This window comes from Petaurus breviceps, unplaced genomic scaffold, assembly GCF_028583685.1.
Source record: "Petaurus breviceps papuanus isolate PSGF00001 unplaced genomic scaffold, PetGlider_PUasm1.0 126, whole genome shotgun sequence".
Lineage (NCBI taxonomy): Eukaryota > Metazoa > Chordata > Mammalia > Diprotodontia > Petauridae > Petaurus > Petaurus breviceps.
In genome coordinates this window covers 68,763,005-68,787,814 of record NW_027185655.1, presented here as the reverse complement: position 1 = coordinate 68,787,814, position 24,810 = coordinate 68,763,005, and the positions used below count along the sequence as shown (strand labels likewise).

Genomic DNA, 24,810 nt, shown 5'->3' with positions numbered 1-24,810 from the left:
CAAATTTAAGGTAAGATTTGAACTCAAAATTTCTGGACTGCAGGTCCAACATTTTATCCACTGCCTAACTATAGTTGAATATAGTTTAAATATAGGTTAAAACATATGTCATTCTCCCATAGTTAAAATATTATGCCTCTATCACTACCGTGTTTCCCCGATAATAAGACACTGTCTTATTATTTTTTGGGGACAGAAAAACACCAGAGGGCTTATTTTCAGGGGAGGGCTTATTTTAATGAACATTGACAGCAATTTTAATAAACAGGTAAATGTGAACAAAAAAATGTACCAGCAAGCAAATCACTGGGGAAGAACAGGATGACGCGCTCACTGCTGCAGCTCTGATTGGATGCAGCTCGGAGCGCGGTGTACATTTCACGGGGTGGGTGGGGATGGTGCATACAGAGGGTACTGTAATGTAGCGTGTAGCGCAGGGGATCACCTTCACTACAGTAGCAATCTCAATAGGGCTTATTTTCGGGGGAGGGCTTATTTTAGAGGAATCTTACACAGTAAGGGGAGGGCTTATTTTCGGGATAGGTCTTATTATCAGGGAAACACGGTAACACTATCTCACTATTATTAAATATACATATATGTACATGTATAAATACATATATACATACACATACATATACATATAGATATTGGTTCAAGTTTTATTCAAAATGTTTCCAGACCCAAGAGGGTTTAATCCTACTCCTCTTCCTCCTATAGACCTGGAACCACCACAATTTGTAACTTTCCTTGCTATTGGCCAATCTCGAAGATCGTTCTTCTTTAGGTGTTTCTTTGTCAAGTCCTTCAAATACCTTTTAGAGAAAAAAAACACAACACCTCTGATGTCAGGTGATTTTGCTCCTGCTTCTCTCAATGGTCATGACTCTGCCCCCAAGGTTGCTGACCTAAAGACTGCTCAAAAATAGCTGCATCCACTATGCCATCTTCCACAGGATGAGTACAATCCAGGGTAAATTAGGGCTTGCTTCTTTTTTTGCCTCCCTTCTTCACAGATTTCTTTCTTCATGGGAGCCATGGCAATTGAGGAGCCAGAAAGAAAAATATATGCATATATTTTAAAAATAACAACAGGGTTATCATAGGCCAAATTCCATAATAAAAACAATAGCCAAATTCACTCCTTGTAAGATTCTATGAGTTATTTTTAAGACATAAGATCATCAGGACAAAGTCTTAAGATATCTTGAGGAGCTGTTTGACTTAGAAATAACGAGATGTAAAGTATTTTCCTCTTAATCTCCAAAATAGAGTTATGCCTTTTGTCAGATGCAGGCTTGATTATAATTCATTCCTGTTTTAAGATGGAAATGCTTTACAAGACCTTGAAAATGGATGGCTATAAGAGCAGAAGAGGGAAGAGTGTTAAATTAGGAGGGAAAATGACTTCAATATCTGGATCCCTATGCAGCTCCTTCATGCTCTATATACCTAGGATGTGCTTAACACTACTACATATTTTTCATTTAATTTGTTGTCAACTAACAAATATTCATTTTTCTGCCTCCCACCCCACCCCCACTCACCTGCATCTTGCTTGGGGTGTAGAATAAGGGAAGAAACCCTTGTAATAAATATACAAAGTCAAGCAAAACAAACTCCTATATTGGCCATGTACAAAAATGTATGTCTTGTTTTGCATATTTAGTCCATCACTTTTCTGTTAGGAAGAGGGTAACATGTTTAATCTTTGATCCCCTGAACTCATGGCTGATCATTGCATTGATCACAGTTCTTTGGTCTTTCAAAATTATTCATTTTTACAGTGTTGTTGTTGTCTTGGTTCTCTTCATTTCATTCTGCATCACTTCATATATGTCTTCCCAGGAGGTGAACAATATGAGCATTCCTTGAATCCATCCTTTAATCATTTTTTATTGCACTATGGGTATTCAGTTACATGCACACTCCATAATATGTTATGGAATGATAAGCACTCCCTTAGTTTCCTAAAGACCAAATAAAGAAAAATGGGGAGGAGTTAGTCAGGTACTAAAATTACACAGCAGAAATGACCCTCACAAGAATGCTTATGAGGGCCTACTTTTACCCTTGAACAACTCAAATAGTCCTAACATGTACTGCTAAGGTTTAAAAATTCACCTTAGCAACAAGGAACCCTAGGAGGATTCATGAATAAATATTAATACTGCTACAAATGATGACTACTTGGCAGATATATTTACATGCCACCAGAGGTTACCATCACTAAGTTTCAGTCATTTGCTGCCAGCATTGTTTTTATAATCCCAGTGGAGGCCTTCCAGAGAAATGAATCAATGATCAGCTATAGATCCAACTATAGTTTATAAGTTTTCTTTAGTTCCTGGCAGGAAAAAAAAATTATGCCAGCCAGAAGGAATAGTCTATAAGTTATTCCAAATAACTTTATTTTTTCCTCTGTTCAGAACTGAAATATTGTCTTTACTTGTAGTGGCTCTTAAAAATGTATGCCAAATAAAAAGTCATCTAATCCTTTAAAAGAGCTATAGACTTTCTACTTAGAGTCATCTCAAAATTCCTATTGTAAGAGATATATAAAATAATATAGGATAATTCTTGTGAACAACCAAGATGCTGACATTTTATTCAATCAAATCTCTTATATTCAATTCAATCCAATAAATCTATTTCTAGACAAACATACATACGTACACACATATGTGCACACATTGATACATATCACTGATATCCATGCAATGTAAAAAGAACTAGAGAAAGGCCACCAGCATATCAGTTAGCCCCTCTGAGCTAAAGGAGGATGTGGACACCAGTTGCCTAGCATAGTCAGATATGGATGTACTGTGATCTATATCGCTGAAGGGAGCACTTGTCTCAATGTTATCACAGATCCGTTGAAGACAAAAGATATGTGTGTGTTTTCAAATCACTTCTAAAGCACCTGTAAGGTAGAGTGTGAGACTGCTTTGCATCATAGAGGACCAGCCTTGGGATTAGGATCTGAGTTCAAGAACTACCTCTGATACATACTGCCTTCATGACTAGAAGCAAAGCATGTCGCCATTCATTGCTCCCAGACAGCTCTCTATCTGCATGGGTGGACAAATTTTGAACATGGAGAATTTCCCACACTGATTAAATCATTAGTCTGGAACAAATTGTTGGGGGGTTTTTGTTTTTGTTTTTAATTGAAGACCAGTGTTAGATGCTCTAACTTCTTGTGAATTGATTGACAAGGGACTCTCTGGGACCATGAGAGTCTTTGTCTTCATCCCAGTCATTTTCCACCTTCCAAAATAGATCACCAGAGACCAGACCTATGAATCAATCAGTAAACATTTATTAAGCACCTACTATGTGTCAGACATGGTGCTAAGCACTGGAGATACAAAAAGCAGCAAAAGACAGTCCCTGTCATTAAACTCTGAAGTCTGACAGACCGTAAGTTATCAACCATTTGTTGTTGTTGTTCAGTTATGTCTGACTTTTCATGACCCCATTTGGGGTTTTCTTGGCAGAGATACTGGAGTGGTTTGCTATTTACTTCTCCAGCTTATTTTATAGATGATGTAATTAAGGTAAACAGGGTTAAGTGACTTACCCAGGGTCACACAGCTAGTGAGTATCTGAGGCCAAATTTGAACTCATGAAGATGACACTTCTTGACTTCAAGCCCAGTGCTCTATACACTGCACCACCTAACTGTTCAATCATTTTTACCCAAAAGGTTTTCCCCTCCAGGCAATAAAAGTGCTATACTCCCCCACTTCTGTTTCTTGCTCTGAAAATTGTCAACACTATCTTTGCCTCTGGAAAATCTGTGTCAATTAAGTTCCCTATTGTTTCACTCACCATCTTTGTGCTTTCTTGGACTCCCTTTTCTGCCTATCTCTATCCTAGAGGCCTATCTCCCTCTCCATTACAATGTAAACTCCTTGAGAGTAAGAACAGAAATTATGTTTGGATTGACATCTCACACCACATACCACAAACAAATTCCAATTGGAGACATGGTCTGGATATAAAAGGTCATAAAATAAACAAATTAGGATAACAAATAAGGAAATACCTTTTGAGACCAACTCCTACAGGTAGGAAAGAGTGTTCAGAGTCCAATTACATGGATTTCTATGAGATAAGAGTAGGAAACACTGTGTTTTTCTTGCAATTCTAGAGTGATTGAGGCTTTTGAAAACTTTGGGCCAGGTGTGACTACTGAAGCATAAGTAGTGGGGGAGTTTCTGAACCGAGGACTCAAGACATCTAGAGAAGCAGCTAGCTGTTTGTGGCATGCATTTTTAAGAGAGGGAGGAGATGGGGTGCTATAGCTGTCTTCACTTTCAGGAGCTGATGACCTTCCAATGGGGAGAATAAGTACCAGACTTTGAAATACAGTCTTCCATTCCTTCCTCCTCCTTTCTGATCAGGTTTAGAAAAAAAATTAATGCCAAAAATTATTCTGTTCTGTCAAGTTACTTTTAAAATTTCTGTGTAAATAGGTTGAATTTCTCTTACCAATTAGATAAATTCCCATCTAACTGCTTTTTATTTGTGTATTGCCTTAATTGTGAACAGGGTCATTGGAGAAGGGAGAAACTGTGTTTAGGTAAGCAGAGATACTGAAAGTGCCAGGCTTTCTCCTGAGTGGAGGTTAAGCCAAACTGAGAGGAAAAGAACTTTATGGTCTCAATGTATTAATAATTTTTAAAATAAACTTCTCTAATGTCAGAAATAAGCTGAGTCTGACCATTTTTCTTCCTTCTGCTGGCTGGGACAAGATTGGGCTATTGGAACATGTGGCTTTATGTTCCATGCAACAGCTCCCCTAAACTCTACTCATGCCCAGAGAAATAGATTTGAAGGAAAGAAACTGAAAGTGGTGACTAGCAAGTAGGAGCTGCTTGGTGTGTAGATAGAAGGAGTGGTTGGACCTGGTGACAACCACATTCCAAAGGTGGAAGACAGAGGAGTGGGGTTTTTTTTTAATTCTCTTTTTTCCTCCTTTCCTCCTCCAGATAACTTTCCTTTAATCTTCAATCACAAGCTTATACCCAGACAGGTACAGAAAAGCTAGCCTAGAAAGACGTTGAAGAACGAGAGCCTCAGTGTTCATTTTCATATGAAATAGCAATAATACCTCAGAAGCATAGAAAGTTTAAACATATGGTCACCTCCACTTTTAATGGTTCATTTTTACAGTGGTAGTTAAAAGCACTACACATTACAAAATGAAGACAGTAATTTAGCAATCTGATTGATTTGAATAACAGAATCAAACTGGTTAATGAAGGTCCATTAAAAATCTACTACATGATGCTCTAATTATGCAGTTGGGTATCTTTTTTTAATTGAATTAGTTAGGTTATTGCTAAATATCCTTCATACCTTGATTTTTTGTAAAGCATAGTCTTAATGTATATTTAGTATGTATAGGCTTAGATATTGAAATGGATAGAGTGTCAGCAGGTACAGAATCAGGAAGACCTGAGTTAAAATTTGGCCTCAAATACTTAATAGCTGTGTGACCTTAGGCAAGTCACTTAACCCTGTTTGCCTCAGTTTCCTCATCTGTAAAATGAACCAGAGAAGGAAATGGCTAACCACCTCAGTGTCTTTGTCAAGAAAATCCCAAATGGGGTCACAAAGAGCCACATACAACTAAACAACAGAAATTGACTATAGAATGAAGATGGTCCTATCAAAATGTCATGATTCTGGTAACTAGTCAGATGAACAAGGTTATGCACAGTGCTTTCATATTTTATTCATTTTTCAAAATCTTTCTCAGTAAAAAAAGAAATCTTTTTCAGCAGAAAATATGAACAAGAAACTTGTTTGTTTTGTCAGGATCTGTAATTTCATTGACAAAATAAGAACTCTGGGGAGGAAATGCACTATCTTAATTCAGATCAGCCACTTCTCTGCAACTTGTGTTCTTGGAGAATTGCTTGGGAGACTGGTCACACAACTCCCTGCCTCCCAGTCCCCTGATTTGTTATTTTGTGTTATTTGTAGGTACAGCTGCTTTAATACCAGGAGGTAGGATGGTATAATGGATAGGTTGCTGGACTTGGCAACAGGGAGTCAGGTTCAAATTCTGCCTCTGGTACTTATTAGCTCTATCACCAGTGCTATCTCTAACAATCTGATTCTCAGTTTCCTGATCTGTAAAATGAGGGTGATAATAGCATTCATTAGTACCCACCTCAGTGGCTTAAGGTTCAAATGAGATTGATATCTATATAAAGTGCTGTGCAAACTTTAAAGTTTTATATAAATATAAGTAAAGGTTGATTTTAAAAATTAGAAATTTTTAAATGAAAGTTCTGTGGAAAAATCTAGTACTTGGATGTGAAGAAGCTTGGTACCTAATTAAATCCCATAATGATGGGCATGGCTCTCCTACATATTAGTTTATGTAATGGAATACTTTGTTCTCAATTAAACAGAAAAAAAAACAATTTTCATAAGATTGCTTTTCAGCTTTTTCAGCCAGAAGAGCCTCACAAGTGAGTGTCACATTCATACTGGGCTGCAAAGAATCCAAGGTTGAGCAAGGCTAAATAGATTCAATTAATTACTTGGAATAATCACAAAGTTTCAGTTAGTTTGTGTCTCCTTTGTGTTTAATTTTCCTTAAATTTGGATTTGATTTCAACTTCTGACTTTGGAAAAGAAATGCCTCGATTAAGAAAAGGACTTACATCAGAGTTTGAATATTTACTGACAAAGAAATAAAGAAACAATTTAACAGAAATCACATGAGCAAAGTGAGCTGCTAAAGTATGTTGGAAGCATTTAATTTTGATAGGCATGATATATAGCTAGGGAAGTAAGTATACCCAAACAATTATGCTGTCCCCGAAAGAGTAGCCGATTTATAAGTCGAGTAGCCAATGAGACTGAAGAAGGAGTTGTCAAATTTACAGGAAGTAATTAAAGAAGTAAAGGCTCTCTTCTTTTACTGGCTGGTTCTGGATTACATAGAGATTATGAAGAGAGACAAGAAAAATGACAGAGTAGCCTAAACAGCTCTTCAACCTTCCTTCTAAGAAAATCGGTTTTCTCCACAGATCAGTTTTCTGGTTTACAGAAAGCTCAATTTTGCACTGTACAGATTAAAGCTGTAAATATACAGACAAATGTGTGCGGGGACACATATGAGCACACAAGCAAGAAACAAAGCAAAAGTGATTTCTAGATTTTTGCAGAAATAAAGATCATTGCCTGTCCCCCTTCCCCCAGCCCCACTTGACACCCCCCCACACACACACACATACACACACACAAAATGTTCCCCGTTTCATGGGCACTTTTTAATCCTCTCCATCCTCTGGTTGGTTGCCATCTGGTATTTTGCCTTTTATTTTATGAATAAAGTCCCCAATTGTTTCTACAGCTGTTATCAGTGCTGCTGGTCGGGTTGCAAATGGGGATAACAGGGGATATGTATCTCCACAACTTTCAGAAAGTATTTCAGCCTTGTAGTTCTCATCACAAGTCTTGAATTGTGCTCCCCTACTTTATAGCCCATAACACAGATGGCAAAATTACTAGACACTTTTTCCTAGGAAGGCATAAAAAGGAACTCCTTTTTTTTTTAAATTTTTTAACATTTTTATTTAAAAGTTTTGAGTTCCAAATTCTATCCCATCCTTCCCTCTCCTCTCTCTTAGATGGTAATCAGATACAGGTAAAATTATGTAAAACATTTCCATATTAGTCATTTTGTACAAGAAAACTCAAATAAAAATGAAAGAAAGTGAAAATAGCATGCTTCTGTCTGTGTTTAGTTAATATCAGTTCTTTCTCTGGAGGTGGATAGCTTCTTTCATCATTAGTCCTTTGAGACCATCTTGGATCATTGTATTGCTGAGAGTAGCTTCAGTCATTCACAATTCTTCACTGAACAATATTGTTACTATGTACAACTTTCTCCTGGTTCTATTCACTTCACTACCCATCAGCTCATGTAAGTCTTTCCAGGTTTTTCCTGAAATCATCCTGCTTGTCATTTCTTATAGCACAATAATATTCCATTGCAATCATATACCACAGCTTGTTTAGCCATTTCCCAATTGATGGGCATCCCTTTGATTTCCAATTCTTAGCCACCACCAAAAAAACTTGCCGTAAATGTTTTTGTACAATAAGTCCTTTTCTCTTTTTTTAAATGTCTTTGGGATATAGACCTAGTAGTGGTATTGCCGAAACAAAGGGTATGCACAGTTTTATAGTCCTTTGGCCACAGAGGAACTATTTTTCCAGAGGTATTGTTACAAATATCTGCAGTAATCTATAGATAGATTGTGTGTGTATACACATATATGTACACACGTATATATACTACATACGTACATGAGTACTGTATGCACATACTTACCACATAAATGTGTGTATATATGTTTAAACTTTATATTAAGTATTAATATTTAAACTTATTTCCCTCTCATGCCACTGGGTATTACTTCTGTTGTCTATGATTATCCCTGTAAAAAGACCTTTGTGGCAGGCATTGTCTTCCATACTGATCAGAAACTGATCAGAAGAATATTTTATTCTCTACCTGTGGTGGTCTCACAACAGACCTACCTGTAAGTAAAGCAGGCTGAAGTATATAGAAGGATACATTTTTGGCCCCTTTCTATCAATCTCTACTCCTTTTCCTCCCTCCCCCCCTGAAAAACCTTCATCCATTGTTACTGAATTTCCCACTTAATTGTGCCCCTGGTTTTTAGTGTTCCTGCTAAATATAAGTAAGTGATTGAAACACGCGTTGCCATTATCATTTAAGTGTGAACTAAGCAAACATATTAGTTCTAGTCACCTAGTAGAGCCTTGAGGACAGGTCAATTTTGAAGAGGAAAGAAATTCAATTTAATGCAGTTCAACAAGCATTTGAGTGTCTGTTATGTATAAGGAATTGGGGGTACAAAGGAAAAACTGAAACATTTCCTCTCTTCAAGGAGTTTCAGTTCTACTGGCAAATACAAGATATACATAGATAAGTAAAGGCGAAGTACTTAGAAAGTAATTGCAAAGCATTTGGAAGGGGGAAAACATTAACACCTGGGAAAAAGGGGAAAGACCTGGTGTAGGAAGTAGCAGTTGAACTGAGCTTTGAAGGGAGCTAGGGAAAGCACCAGGTAAAAGTGAGGAGGTTCTCTGCAAAAGGTAAGGAATGGAATATTATGAAGGAGAAACAGCAAGTAAGACAGTCTGGCCAGAAACATTAGAAATAAGCCCAGTGCTAGCCTTAAGTCAGGAGGACCTGAGTTCAAATTTGGCCTCAGATACTTGATACTTAACTGCCTGGGTGACCTTCCACAAGTCACTTAACCCCAATTGACTCGCCTTCCCCCCACCAAAAAAGAAAAGAAAAGAAAGAAGCCTGAAAGAGCCAAAAGTTGAAAGGATTTAAATGCAGAATAGGAGAGTTTGCACTTTATACTAGAGGCAATGGGAGTAATACCCAGTAGCATTAGAGGAAAATAAGTTTAAATGTTAATACTGAATACAAAGTTTAAATATATATACCCCATTGACCATTTGGCCTACAGTCACTCCTGAGTGTTGATCAGTCTAGATTTCTCCTGATCGATCTCAATTTTTCAAACAACCTTCCCATGGCCACTCTAAATTAGAACTCCCTAACAAAGGCCATAATTCTCTAGCTATGGTGACTGATATTTTATTTTTTACTTATGTAAAAATTTTTTAAAATTTCACATTAGTCATGGAAAGAAGAATTAGAACCAATAGAAAGAAACACGAGAAAGAAAAGACAGAACAAATAGTCTGCTTGAATCTGCATTCAGAATCCATAATTCTTTCTCTGGATGTGGATAGCATTTTCCATCATAAGTCTTTTGGAATTGTCTTAGATTCTTGCATTGCTGAGAAGAACTAAGTCTGTCAAAGTCAGTCATAACACAATGTGGATATTACTGTATATAATGTTCTCCTGATTCTGCTCACTTCACTCAGTATCAGTACATCATATATGCCATTCCAGGTTTTTCTGAAATCTGCCTGCTCATCATTTCTTATAGCAAAATAGAATTCCATTACATTCATATGCCACAACTTGTTCAACCATTCCCTAATTGATGGGTATCCCCTCAATTTCCAATTCTTGGCCACCACAAAAAGGACTGCTATAAATATTTTTGTACATGTGGGTCCTTTTCCCTTTTTTATGATCTCTTTGGGATTCAGACCTCCAAGTGGTATTGCTGGGCCAAGGGGTAGGCACAGTTGAATAGCCCTTTGGGCAAAGTTCCAAATTGCTCTCCAGAATGCTGGATCTTTTAGCTGATGTTTTAATTGAATTCCTAATTCCTAATCAGGTTCCACCAAGCACATCTTTACTAAGTGGGAGCTTTCATTTAGTTCCACTTAAGAAACATTAGTTAAATGTCTGGAATGAAGAAGGCATTTTGCATAATCTTCAGTTTCCCACTCCTACTGTATTCACACACCCCTGTCATTGGCCTTTATTCTTGCAGTTCTGTGCAGAAGGATGGTAGCAAAGTGTCTCCTGAGGTGGGGTGGCAGAGGAAGGGAAAAAGACCAGACTCCTCTAATGATATCCTCCCTCCTCACTTGAGAAGTTCTTCCAGAATAAAGAATTCAAATTAAACAGAAGAAAAATTAACAAATTTCAAATTCATCTCTGCCACTTACTAGTTGTGCACCCTTGGAGAAATCATTAAACCTCTCTGGAACTTTATTTGTTATTCTGTAAATGAGGGAATTGGAGTCAAATCCTATCAAACTCTGAATCAACCAAAGGCCAGAATTGTAGGTAGGAACACAGAACCACAGATTTAAAGCTGGGAGGCATCTTAGAAGATATCAAATCCAATTCTTTCATTTTAAAGATGAGGAAATTGAGGTACTAAAAAGCTATGGTTCGTACTTTCTGATTTTTCACAGAAAACAGGAACCAAAAAGGCCTTGTATTGTATAAAATGAGAACTAAGTAAAAATCAGTTGACGATAAAAGTGAGAGTTAGGGAGATAGGTTTTTTTTTTTAAACCTATTTTTTTTTAAGTGACTGGATGGTCTATGAAACCCTTTGTGTTCTTTTTTTTTTTTTTGTGGAGGACAATTGGGGTTTAAGTGACTTGCCCGAGGTCACACGGCCAGTTTTTGTGTAAAGTGTCTGAGGCCGGATTTGAATTCAGGTCTTTCTGAATCACTGTGCCACCTAGCCACCCCATGTTTTTATGTTCTAAAATTTTTAAACAGAAAAGGCCTTTCAGCAAGCTGCATCTTCCCAAATACAGCTTATGTAAGAATAATGTCCTCTGATGCCTTGGCTTGCTGGTTTGAACAGAACAAAAATCAGCATCTTCCCTTGCCCTTTCTCTTATATAGTCTCTGGAGAGCCTAGAGACAGTTTCAGCTTTCCCTTCCAAAAGGGGGCCCAAGATAGCAACCCTTTTTGTGGTGTCAAAATATTGGAAATTGAGAGAATGCTCATCAGTTGGGGAATGACTGAACAAGCTATGGTATATTAATTTAATGTAATAATACTATTGTGCAATAAGAAATGATGAACAGGAACATTTCAGAAAAACCTGGAAAGACTTGTAGGAACTGATGCAAAGTGAAATGAGCAGAACCAAGAAAACATTGTACACACTATCAGCAACATTGTATAATGATCAACTCTGAATGACTCAGCTCTTCCCAGCTACACAGTGATCTAAGACAAGTTCAAAGGACTGGGGGAGGAAAATGCTATCCATATCCAGATAAAGAACTGATGGACTCAATGCAGATTGAAGCATATTTTTTCACTTACTTTATTCTTTCTCCTTTTTTCCCCCTCTTGATCTGTTTCTTCTTTCACAACTGTGATTAATATGGAAATATTTTTACATGATAGCACACGTATAAACTATATCAAACTACCATTTTCAGAAGAAGGGAGGGGAGGGAGGGAGAAAAAAATCAGAACTCAAAATCTTGTAAAAATAAATGCTAAAAGTTTTCTTGACAGGTAATTGGGGGGAATAAAATAATATTTAAAAAATACAACCTTTCAAGTTATTGATTCCTCACCTTCCCCCCCCCCCTCCCTGCCAAGATTCCTACCCCCTCCAGCCCAAGTTCATAGGGCAGTACCAAAGGAGAGGTTCAGACGAATCAGAAAATATTGGATCAGGAAAGAAATCCAAGGTTGCCTTCCAACTCTAGATTCAGGATCCTCTTGAATTTACAAATAAGAAAACAAAAGCCCCGAAGAATGGACCTGAAGGAGATTAAGATAGCTACTAAGTGTCAGAGCTGAGAACGAACAAGTTTCTATTCTGTACTTCACGCTCCCCAACCCTATATATACTGCAGGAGGCAGAGTAAGCGTGGGTCCGCTTTGCGGGGATTCACTCCTTCACTTGCTCACCCCCTGCATTACGTACTTCCATACCTTCGCTGCAGCCCGTGCTAATGTAAACTGCGCTCCTTATGTAAACTGTGTCCTAGGTTCGGCCGTGCTGCTTATGCCTGAATGTAAACGTCTCCCAAGGTGGGGAATTGGGCGCTTCCCCAGCTATCCGCTCACTTACTGGATTTCCTTTGACCGATCTAAGCAGCCCGCGGTGCTTCTTCGTTAGTCTTCCAGTAAATGCACAAGTCCAGTGCCTACAGAAAAAGCCGAAAAGATTTGGGGGTGAAAACCGGATGGATTTATTGTAATAACACATAGACTAAGAGCCCACTAATTGCCCGAGGTTGTCTTCAGTGCTCAGTTTGTTTCTGGAGCGTATTTACTCAAGTAACTTTCTTCATCCTTTCAATTCTGTATTTAGAATGTATTTACTTCTCGGTTCTTACTATCCGTATACATACCGAGTATTGTAGGAAAAGGGTAGGAGGGGGCCTGGTGGAGTGGTAGGTTGTTATTCATTTTCATTTCTGACCTTAGTTTCGAAACACAAAGCAACTTAATAGCCTCCGCAGAACCCGAAGCAAACAGCTTGAGATGACTGTGCAATAGATAAAAAAGGGTTCTTTACTACAGATGAGAACGCCGAGGCCGAAGGGAGGAAATCTGAACACAGGTCCATCTAACTCAGTTTTACTGAGTCATTGGCTTAGTTTTTCGTCCAGTGTCAAAGAGACTCTAAAATCCTCGGATCACTGCCCCAGGTATTCCCCTCTCCCTGCCACACACCCCGACCCCCCCCAGCCGAATTTAGATTGGGTGGGGAACGAATAGGAGATACGGGCTAGTTAGCTAACCAGTGCACACTAGAAACCAGGCTACTAGAGAGCAGTGTTCATGGAAGCTGATTCCCCATTTGGGAATAGAAGATGCGGCCTCTAAGACTGGGATATATTGAGATGCCCAGATCTCTTAGGAAATGTTTCTAGAGAAGGAAGAAAAAAAAAAGATTAAACGCATAAACAACAAAGTGTTTACAGCTTGTGGTGTTGCTAAGCTTCCCTCTTGTGGGTCTCAAATCTTGAGCCCTAAGATAAAGAGCCTCTTCCTGAGGATGGCAGTATGCCATTCATGCTCATTGGAAAGACAACTCCCCCAGACTGTATGGGCACAATCTTTCTGGCGTTGTGAGAACGTTGTGAGAACGTTTCTGAACGACTAAGGGGGTAGGACCAGATAGAAGGCAGAGTCCTCTTGAATTATTGTTTCCATGGATTTGAGGAACAAAGAACTTACTTTAGCTTAACTTTGCAGAGTGCTGGAATTTCTCCCTCTGTTTAGAGATATCTGATTTCCCTTTTTGGGAAACAAGGAGCAGGTATAGGGCAGCGGTTCTTAACTTGGTGTCTGTGCACTGATTTTTTCAATATTTTAAAACTATTTCAATATTATTGGTTTCCTGTGCATCCTATGTATTGCATTTTATGCATTTTAAAACATTCTGAGAAGGGTTTCAGTGGCTTCACCATGCTTCCAAAGGGGTCTATTACACATAAAAGGTTAAGAACCTTTGGCTGGAATTTGGAATTATGCAAATAAGGCAAATAAAACGTCCATACCCTTTGATCCAGAGATTCCACTATGAGAAGTCTATATCAAGGAGGCCATTAATAAGAAAGTCCCCATATTCACTAAAATATTTATATCAGCACTTCTTTCTGATAGCAAAGCATTAGAAACAAAGGGATGCCCATTGGGATGCCCATTGATTGGGCAATGGTTAAATAAATGCTGCTTGGATGTAATAGTTGTGCTGTAGGAAATGGCAAATGTGATAAATATGGAGATAGATTTACATAAATTGATACTGAGTGAAGTCAGCAGAGCCCAGAAAATAATATATGACTGCAACAATGTTAAAGACAAAACAACTAAAAGTGTTTTGTGTTTCAAAATTACAAACAAGTAGGGCTGGCTCCAAAGAAGAAACATAAAAAGACAGTACACCATTCCTTCATAGCTTGACACGTTGAACATATTTTCATACTTTTTGGATATATTGATCAGTTTTTCTGGGGGGGGGGTTAGTTTGTTTTCCTTTAAACATATTATTTGTTATTGTCATATGAGTTTGGGGGAAGTAGAAGAGGACAAGTATTGGGGGAAAAATGATTGTGTAAAAAAAGTTCCCCCAAATAAGTAATTAAAAAAAAATCCTGGCCAGGGGAAACAACATTTGGAAAGAAGCCCAACTCTGCAACACACTGCCTTTGTGAATTTGGTCATTCTCTGCTACAAAACAAAGGGTTAAACTAGATGACCTTTCAGGTCCTCTACCAGTTCTCAACCCATCATGCTATATAATTGCAGTCATTTTTCAGACACACCAAAGGCCCCTTTCAAAAGAAGTCCAGTGTCCAACTGATGCCCATTCTTCAGTCATTCAGGGACACAAAACTGATGAGCAGATTGTGGCCACTGAGTCCCAATCACTTCTTCCTTTGGTTTTACTAAACCTTCACTAAACTTTACTGTTGCTTCCTTATGGTAGGGAGATCTTGAATTCTTGAAGATTATTCTCTGGGTCTCCTAAATGGGAAAGAGTAAGACTTTACTTTACAGCGTTGCTGTCGGAGGACTAGCATAGCTAAGCTCTAAGCAGATAATCATCAATTTTACACACCATGTGTTTTGTTTTGCTTTTTGCCTATAATAGGCTATGAAGACAGTAGGCTAAGGTGTGGAAGGGCTGTGTACAATAGTGGAGGAGTAGCTGAAATGACCAGTACTGGAAGTAAATGGAATAAAATGAACAGGATAAAACAAGGAAGAAGAAAGGGAGAAGGGGAGAATTGGCTTCAAATTATTTTAACCAGACTGTATTTGCCAAACTGTTGGTCTGTAGAAGGGTCTTCTAATTCCAGGTCCTGTAGTGCCCGACCTTAAATAAGCATTCCTAGAAATAGAGTTGGTTGAGCTATTGGGAAGAGAAAACGATGTGATATAGTGAAAACTGGATCTGAAGTCAAAAGACCTCGACTTCAATGAAGACTTTGTCCTTTACACCTGTGCAACCTTGAACGTGTCACTCACCTGATCCAGGCCCCAGTTTCCTTCTCTATAAAAAGAGGGAGTTGGACTAGATGACCTTTAGTCACAAAATCTCTGATCTCTGGCTAGGCATAGCACAACACAATACTAACGGAGAGAACTATGGGAAACTCTACTCTTTCGATTAAACAAATCAAAGCAGTTCTTATTATTTAATAAGAAAAGGAAGCAAAATTTTGCTGATGGGGGTGGGGGAGCAAGAAGCCCTAGAAAAGACTGACCAGGAAGTGAAAGAGTATACAAAAATTTTCATTCTTAATAAAGCAAAACCCAATCAAATTGCTTAGTGACCAGAATTGTCCTACAACAGTCTCCCCTTAGACTATTTGAAAGAAAAGACAGTTTCTGCATTGTCCCATTTGGATTCTCCACGCCACTCCAATATTTAGAATTGTATTTTCATAAAATAAATAACTATATGGTATGTTGGGACTACTTCGATACGGAAATGTTCACCCCCCAGAAATTTGATCTCATTTACTTTTAGTTTTGGATTCCCATCCCCCCCTCACCTCTCCCACCACATTTTTAAATTTTCCTTTATCTGACATAATACTCCGCTGCCGCTCCCATTCCCCCAGTAGCTAATGAAAAATGGAGGACAACATTTTTTTAATCTAAATTTAATGAATTTTAATGAAAATTTTAAGAATTTTTTTTATTAATGTCTGGGACTATCCTGACTCTCTAAAAAAAAAAAGCATCCAGGTTTCTGTCTCTCCCCCTACTTCCCCCGTCCCCCCCCCACCCCCCATGATGTCACTACCCTGAGCAAACAGCTACTGCCTGGCTGAGACAGATGGGATAATTTTGTCAAAGAATCACTACCAGACTGTGGGGTCCCTTCTGCTCCTGGAATGCGATTGGTCTATACTGTACATCTTCCAAGTTTCTGCTCAAGCCTTCCTGACGTCTAGGGGATCGACTAGACTTGGAGATTTTGTTTTGTTTGTTCCAGAAAAGTTTCCAGGGTGTGAAACCAACAGCTTGCCTCCCACCCTTCTAACCCTCCCTTTCCACCCACAAGCCTGGCTATCAAAGGAGATCTGGGAGGGGAGGGAGACTAGGAGGCAGGGATGGGCCACACATCCCCATCCCCCAGCTTCCCCTTTGATTCCTATCTTGGCGTACACTAGAGAGAGCAACCCAAGGGGTCCAAAACTGCTCCTCTGGCGGGCCTGACGGAAACAGGAGGCTGAGAAGACTCCTTGAAGATTATGAAGAGCCCCAGGCGCCGATTTAGGGCTTTCACCTGCCTGCCTCCCCGCTTTGCAGAAGAGTGGGGGCGGGTGGGTGTGGGTGTGTCCTTCCTTGAAGGTCCCCTAACATATAAAGAAAGGCAATTCAGTCCAGAACCCTTATTTTTCAGTCTAACAAACTCCACCGTTTGAACCGAATATCTCAAGACAAGGAGGAGGAGGGAGAGGAAAAAGAGGAGGGGAGTGGGAGGAGGAGGAGGAAAAAGAAGAAGAAAGTGGAAAGAAACCCTTATCTTCCCTTACTCTGTTCTGATTTTAAGCAGCTGCGATCTTGGGTGGTATGGGCCCTCCTGGTTGTTAGCTGTACCGTTTCCCGGGGCCAGTAAATGGTGTTAAATTGGTGCCCGAGTAAGGCAATTCATTAGCCAAGAAATGGATTAGCTGTTTATTATCTATAAACATTCCAACCAGAGCAACCAATCATAAAATCACGGAAGGGCATTAAAGCAAAAAGACTGAGAAGTCCTGGACATGGAAAATGCCTCCTTGCCCCCATGGTTCCCCAGTGGTAAAGTTTTAATTTGTAAATGAGCAGGAAACTAGGGAGAGGGAGAAACAAAACACACGCTCAGGCAGGAACGTACACAAATACACACACCGGTTTGACAATAATGTAAAGTTGTATTTTTTGACAAAATTTCGTGGCCAGGAATTCAGAAAGCCTGGAACTAGAACGAGGGGAGCAAAAATTTGGGGAGTGAGAGTGCACAGAAAGGAGGGGGAGAGAGAGAGAGAGAAGAAAGGGGAGAAAGACAGCTATAAAGGAGTGGGATGGGTGGGATGGGGTGGAGTGGAGTGGGGTGAGGTTAGGTAGGGTGGGGAGGAAAGGGGGCGGAAGGTGGGTAGGCTTAGTACAATCATTAGAGAGGCTGAGATCTCTGTAATAAAAGCAGTTGAGTAAATGCGGTGCTAGTAAATTGAGAGGAATGATTTAGACTTTGGTTTGTCGGGTGAAATACTTAGTAACTAACCATGAAAGCAGCCCAATAATACTTTTATTAGGCAAAGAAAATGTTTAAAGCTCTGAGCCTCCCCTAGTAGCTAAAAATTAAGTTCTGACTACACCTGGGATCCCCTCTTAAAAGGAATGGCCGAGTTTAGATGTAGGTATTGCCCCCAAAGGATTAAGCTTTATTAATAACAATAATGATAGCTATTATTAATAATAGTAATAGTCATCAAGTTGGTTTTCTTCTTTTAAATGCTTCTGAAAAGGCAAGAAAAAAGGTCGGGGGACGTTTTTTCACGAGAAGAGGAAAAAGGAAGAGAAAAAGGAGAAAGACTTTTTTTAAAAATTTTGAGCCACAAGATCTGCTTTTTATCAGACGCAAAACGTTATTTCTGTAAAGTTTCCTTCAGGAAAGTGATGTCCAATTAGTAACGGTACAGCATACAGTTCCCTGGAAGATGATCAATCGTAACAGTTCAGTGGCTTGATTTTTCACAAACTAGGGGGCAGGGGAGGAGAGAGGAGGGGAAGAACTCCATTAGCAGTTTGGAATGATATTCATTAATGTTATCATATATTGTCCAAATCCGTCAGTTATCGTACTTTTTTTAATCGTACATTTATCTTATCTGATAAATGCTTGTCTATCTTTTTGAATTGTGAATTCATTAGTGTGATTTGGTTTAGGTTGCTAAGAGGTATTTTTGTTTGCAAATTAACTATATGGGTGGTTTTCGCGTTTTATTTTTTGTTTCTTTGGACAGTGCTGAACTCTTGAGTTTGCTTATTTTTTCCATTCTAAAACAAGTTAATAATAGTGCTTCAAGCACAATAAATACAGTTTTTAATTAGTTCAGATATGGGGTATTGGTTAGGAATGAACCTCCTTTGTCTTGGGTAAATCGATTGAATAATATGAGATCTAAGGATTTTTTTTTCCCCTAGGGAATTCGATTTTAAATATATTGGTGCCTATTTGTATATTTAAGTCAGCAAAACTTTCTCTATTAAATCTTAGTTAACAACACTTTTTAACAAGCCCTTTATTTGTATTATTCAGGAAAAGATTTGCAATTGATGCTTTCCCCATGATGACAAATATGTGTGTATGTGTACACACAACACATATATTCATTTTCATGCTGACACTTTTTAACTGCTTTGGGTTTTCTTGGAATCTAAGAAGGAGAGGTTGGAGTAAAGGGATGTGAGTCCACCTTTTTTCTTCCCCTTGCCCAGTTTGTTTTCTTTATTTTATACCAAGAGACATAACAAACAAACGATTAGATGTTGGGAAACATATTTGAAAACAATAAGGTCACATTACGACAAGGTCCTGGGGAACATTAATCTGATGTTTGGAAAAACAGTTGACAGTTGAGTTGCTAGCTCTCACTCTGTCTCTCCCCTTCCTTTTCTTCCTTCTTCCCTATTTCCCCTCTCCCTCTCTCTCCTCTCTCTCTCTCATTTTCCCTCTGGCCCCATAATCAAAAGGAACTTTAAGGGACACAGAACCTTGGTAAATGTATGCATACCTCTTCCTTCTACCTCCCCCCACCCCCCAGGAAACAAATGGTTTTAATATTGCAATTTATCAGCTTTCTAAACTTGCTAATAATAAAGGAGAAATAACTGAGAGGAAATCTGGCTTGATAATACTGTAGCTTCTATGTCGACTGAAAGTGGATTTTTTTTAAAGAAGGCAGATCAACATCTTAAAATATGAATAGCATGAAATAATCAGGATAAAATTTGTGTCTTGCATGCCTGTGGGAGTGTATGCTGGATACAAAGCAGTCTTTTCACTAGGGTGGGATATTGGGGGGGGTACAGTATGAGAGGGTGAGAGTTGATGGACTGATCATTTTTAAGCCAAAATTCCCCTACCTTCCACCCCACCCCCATCTCCATCCCCATCATCCTTCTCTGTACTTGGGCTCTGTGGGAGATTTCCTTTCCTCTCTGGGGCCAAGTGGCCAGCACAGAGCCAAGACTGAGGCAGCTGGAAGGTTATCTGGTGTCTGGCACCCTGATATCTGGATTTGATTGCCTGAGATTCCTCTTATCTAAATTCATGAGGTTGGGAGACTTCAAACAAAACACCAAGAATGTGAGCAACTGGCTTAGCCGACAATCAGTGCTAACTTTTCTCAAAGAGGTGGGGGGGGGGAAGGGAGCAAAAACACTGGAAGATCTTTATTGACCTTAACTATTCGTGAGATAGCAACTCAGAAGAAGTAAATCCTCCTGACCTTGAAAGTCATAAGTTTTCAGAGACTGATTACTTAGAACTTGGTGTATTGCAAAGAGGGCAGAAGGGAGAGTAGTGGGAAGCAGATTCTGGTTCTGCCATTAACCCATCGTCATTTGACCGAAGTCTTTTCTCCTTCCTTGGGCTTCCTATTTGTTTTGTTTTATCATTTCAACTAATAACAACAGGCATTTAATAACAACTGCTTCTTTGAAGTACTTTACTCAGATGATCTCATTTGATAAACAAACCTGGGTGGTCAGGGCTAGAGGTAATAGCCTCATTTTACATAAAAGGAAACTCAGGTGAAGTGACTTGCCCACAGTCATAATGCTTGTAAATTGTTGGAGATGGATTTGAGCCCAGGTCTTCCCGATTCCAAGCTCAGCACTACACCAGGCTAGGTCATAACTAAGGTCTCTCCCAACTCTAATGTTTTACGATTCTATAAACATAATTAACCAACTAGTATCAAAGGCACACATACCTGGCACTTTCTAAGAGTTTGTTGAGTTGCCTTAGCTGATTCCAGTCCATGTCTAAGCCTATTTGAGGGTCCTAGGCTGTACCAAAATGTTTCAGAGAGGCAGTTTGGTAAAGTTCAGTGCTAGGCACTTGGATCCAGGCAATCTAATACTGTTAACTCCTGTCCCTTCCTAGAGTCCAGAATTCTACCACTCTTGAGGAGAGGCTCAGGGGTTGTCTGAGCTGACAGTGATTCATGAGAATAAATCATTGGGCTCAGAGACTGGAAGATGAGTTCATAGGATCATAGGTTTACATCTGGAAGAGATAATTGAGTAAGTCACTTGCCCACAGTCATACCAATAGCAAGTATCTGGAGCAGAATTCCAACCTAGGTCTACCAGATTCTGAATTCCAACTCTTTAACACTCCTGTGTCAGTGCCCCCCCCCCCCCCGACTATTCTCTAAAACCACAAGTTAACAGAAGCGTTGCCTTTATATAGTGACAGAAGGAGTTTCCACACTGGGAGCTCCCCAGAAGGATGAAGTCAGATGTTAGGACCAAAAGGAAAACATTTTTTAAAACATAATGACCCCAAACCTGCCTGTGTCCCAGGTTGGGCAAAGGAATGAAAACCAGGAGTGGATTCCCACTTCTCTCCTGATGTTCCCAATATTCCATCATTGTCCCCAACCTACCTACAACCCCATCACAGTATCTTAGCACCCCAGGTACTGAAAAAGTAAGAAAAAGTTTCATACCACAGAATCTCCCTGCATTGGCTCTCCAGACCCCCCAGCCTGAGGCTGTAAGTCAAATTAAATTGCAATTTCTGTTATTTATTAGAGGTTTAATAGGCTGCAGGGCCAGAGCTACAGAGAGGCAAGGAATGGAGAAGGTGTGAGGAGGGAGAGTTTCTTAGCAGAGATGGGAACACAAGAGATACTACCAGTGTAAGGAGGGAAAGCATCAGCCCTTCTAGGAGGCTTTTCCATGAAAACACCAATGTTTATATATTATATAGCCCTTCCTAATAGAATGTGAATTCCTGGAAAGCTGGGACTGCCTTACATTTCTGTTTGTTTCCATAGCACATGACTTTGCAGATATTAAGGCTCAAATGCTTCCCCCACCCCCTCATCCATCCATCCATCCATCCATCCATCCATCCATCCATCCATCCATCCATCCATCCATCCATCCATCCATCCATCCATTGATTCAATGACAACAATTCAGGCCAGGTTTGACCTAAACAACAAACACTATTAGAGTGGTACTTGACTTACAAAACTTTGTTGTTTTTTTTGCTACATTTAACAATTTTTTAATCCTTTTAAAAATTACCTTTATTTCCATCTACAATGTTCCAAAAGTCATAGTGCAATTTTAAGCTTTTGGAGACACCTTTCATATGAAAATATCTCTGCCTCCCTTATTCATCCCTTATAAAAGATGAAAAACTTCTTTCTTCTGGCTTTTAAAAATCCCTCTCTCCTCTCTACCACCATTGCCATGACCTGTTCACACCATCCCCACCAAGAATAAGGTCTGAGACTGATTCTTAAGAAATGAGTCTAAATCCCCACAGCGTTGGGATTCCTCCAAGTCCAGTTGGACAATGAGTACTATATTACAGATATAGTTACCTCAAAAAGATCCTTTTGTCTACCCCCTTCATTTCACTGATGAGGAAGCTGAAGCCTAAACAGGTTAAGGCTAGTGCCAATGTTATATGATGCTGTGTGGCCCACCCGGAATCAAAAACAGCGTCTTTGAGTTCCTGGTCCAGTACAGTTCTCTAAGCTATTGTTCTAGGGTACCGTCTCGGACTTCAGCAAAACCTAGAACCCTATTCTAACCTAACTAAATGTAGTTCATTCAGATCATCTGCAAACAAAACTATGAAAACAGATGGCAAAAGAAAATGAAAAACTGAGTCCTGAGTTGTCTGGGTCTCAGTTTCCTCATTTGTAAAATGAGGGCATCTGACTTTCGACCTGCCCGATGCCCTGATTACTCCAGCTCTAAATCTGTGGTCCAATGATTCAACCAACAAAATTTCCTTGGAAGAGTTTTCTCTTGTCTTCTCAGAACGGCTTTCAGACCCGTGGGCAACATGCTCTGAAATCAATTCAATTCAACAAACATTGGAATAATTCCTCCTAAATAATTTACTTTGTCATTTTAAATACCTCCCCCGCCCACTCTCCTTAATCGTTCAGAATTCGACAGAAAAATGATCGCAAGAAGCGACACACATGCACTCCCTTAAACCAGAAGGCAGCGAAAGACCACGACGTGCCTTTCTTTTCCAGGTAAATCTGAAGTCCTTCTGTATGAAGCTATGTAAAATGGGAGGTGGGGATAATCAAGTGTGATTTCCAGGCGTAGGCTAGTTAAGCCCTCCCCGGGAGAGAGGGACTAAGTTCCTGAATAAATTTAGAATAGCTTCCAATATCCTCAAAATTCTTTCTTGTTTCAAGAGGGGAAAGATTTTCCCCAGGAAAAAAAAAAAAGTGGAGAGGAAGGTGGGAGAAGGTTGAGTTCCACAAAGGGGGCGGTTGTTTGCTTAATTCCAGCTTTTGTGGAAGCTGCAGTGGATTCCGGCTTTTCGAAAAGGTACTTTCTAAAGTATTGGGAGAGCTCTCCTGCCCATACATTTTGTTCTGAACGTGTTACAATTTATTGTTTTGATACTGTTTAGAAATCTCCAAAGCTACAGGGTTTTTTAAATGCCTAAAGAGATTAGGTAGATGTTAGTCATGTGTCAGAACACAGTTAAATAAGAAAGCTGAAATGCCGCATTCTTTTAAAAAAGCAAAACCCATCATTTAAGATGACCACACATGAGACCCACTCTTCATTTTCTTTGGAATAGTTGTAATGATAAGTTCATTTTCCAACATAGAAAACACAGGCTTTCTTAGACATTTGCACACGTCTCCCTTCCAATTCTTTTTTTTTTAAACCTTTGAACATAAAAATCCTTACTTTGAAAGAAAAAACATGGTTATCCTGACGATTAGCAGGCCACATAACAACAAACAAAATCTCTTAGCTCTTAGACAGAAAATAAATAATACTTAGCAAGAAAAATTCTGTTCCTTTTACATCCTGGGATTATTGTAATTTGTGTAAAAATGTTGTACCTCAAAACAAAATTCAGTTGCCCTTTTTTAAACCAATAAATGATAGCAAACTATATTGGGTTAAGTACTTTTCTTTCCACTTCCCATTTAGAGTCTGAAAAACAATATATAGATAAATATTTTGGTGAAAAATTTTTTATACTAAGAATAGAAAATGCTTTACATTACTCTTCGCTAAACATTTATTTTATCTACATATTCATAACTACTATTTGTAAATTTTTTATTCTGTAGAATATGCATCCTAATTAAGGCTGCATTACTTTGTGGAAGAATAAAGGTTTTATTCTTTGCATAAGTACATGTTTGTAACAGCCTTTACTTTTATCCTTTTACAAAATTTTAAATCAGAGTTCTATTTTAAAGTCTTGCATATAAATATGAAACATGGAAAGCAAATATGATTCTAAAGGTCTTTTGCAAACTCCAGAGATATAGGACATTATGGATTTTTTTCTTTCATTTTCATAGACCAAAAAAATAAAAATCTCTCTTTACGTTAATGCAGTTTTTTGAATGAAGGCTTTCCCTTCTCTTTTCCCCTCCTCTTCTGCCACCCCACCTCTCTTCACCCCACAAACATATTTTCTCATATACATTATTAAAATTCTATGTTTCATGACTATGATGTGAGTAAAACAACAGAGAGTTTTAGATCAATATAGTAAATGATCAAGTAGAAATAGTGAGCAGAGTTTATCTTATATCTTCTAGATAGATTTTATGTTATATAAATATTAACATATGGCTTGAAAATAAATTTTTTTCTAAATGGGATAGCTAAATCTTGAAGGTGCTAGATGCCAGAAGAGCAAAAGAATCTTCCCACTCTACCCCCACCAATATAGCTGAAATAATTTTATTCCATTAAAGTGAAATCTAATCTAATAAGTAATAATAAGAGAACATTTTGATCTCTTACCTGAAGAAATCTTGTCAAACTAACAGGAATGAAAATTGTGACTATCCAGTGTTGCCTATTTATTCGAGATGGAGTGTTCTGTATTATATTGCCTGCATGAAGGCTGAAGTAACATTGATCCCAAGGGACCTTTATGAAAATGAGATATATTGCTGTTCTAGTAAGCAAGCAAAGATAAATACTGAATAGACCTTGGCTCATGTAAAGGCTTGACAAATACAAAGTATTTCGTATCCTCTCACAAATCACGTAACTAGTATTCTAGCTTCTGTTGTGCCATTTTCCTAGTGTGTATGCATATATGTATATGTATATACATATA

At 38.8% G+C, this 24,810-nt stretch overlaps 1 long non-coding RNA gene across 1 annotated transcript; it reads right to left on the bottom strand.

Annotated features, from left to right (window-relative positions):
- Positions 1–230: 230 nt before the first annotated feature.
- Positions 231–24,593, bottom strand: LOC138170450 (uncharacterized). Its single transcript, XR_011170630.1, has 4 exons — positions 24,489–24,593; positions 12,559–12,634; positions 1,548–1,970; positions 231–1,024 (listed from the first exon to the last, which is right to left on the bottom strand). It is a non-coding gene; the product is annotated as an uncharacterized lncRNA (long non-coding RNA).
- Positions 24,594–24,810: the final 217 nt, after the last annotated feature.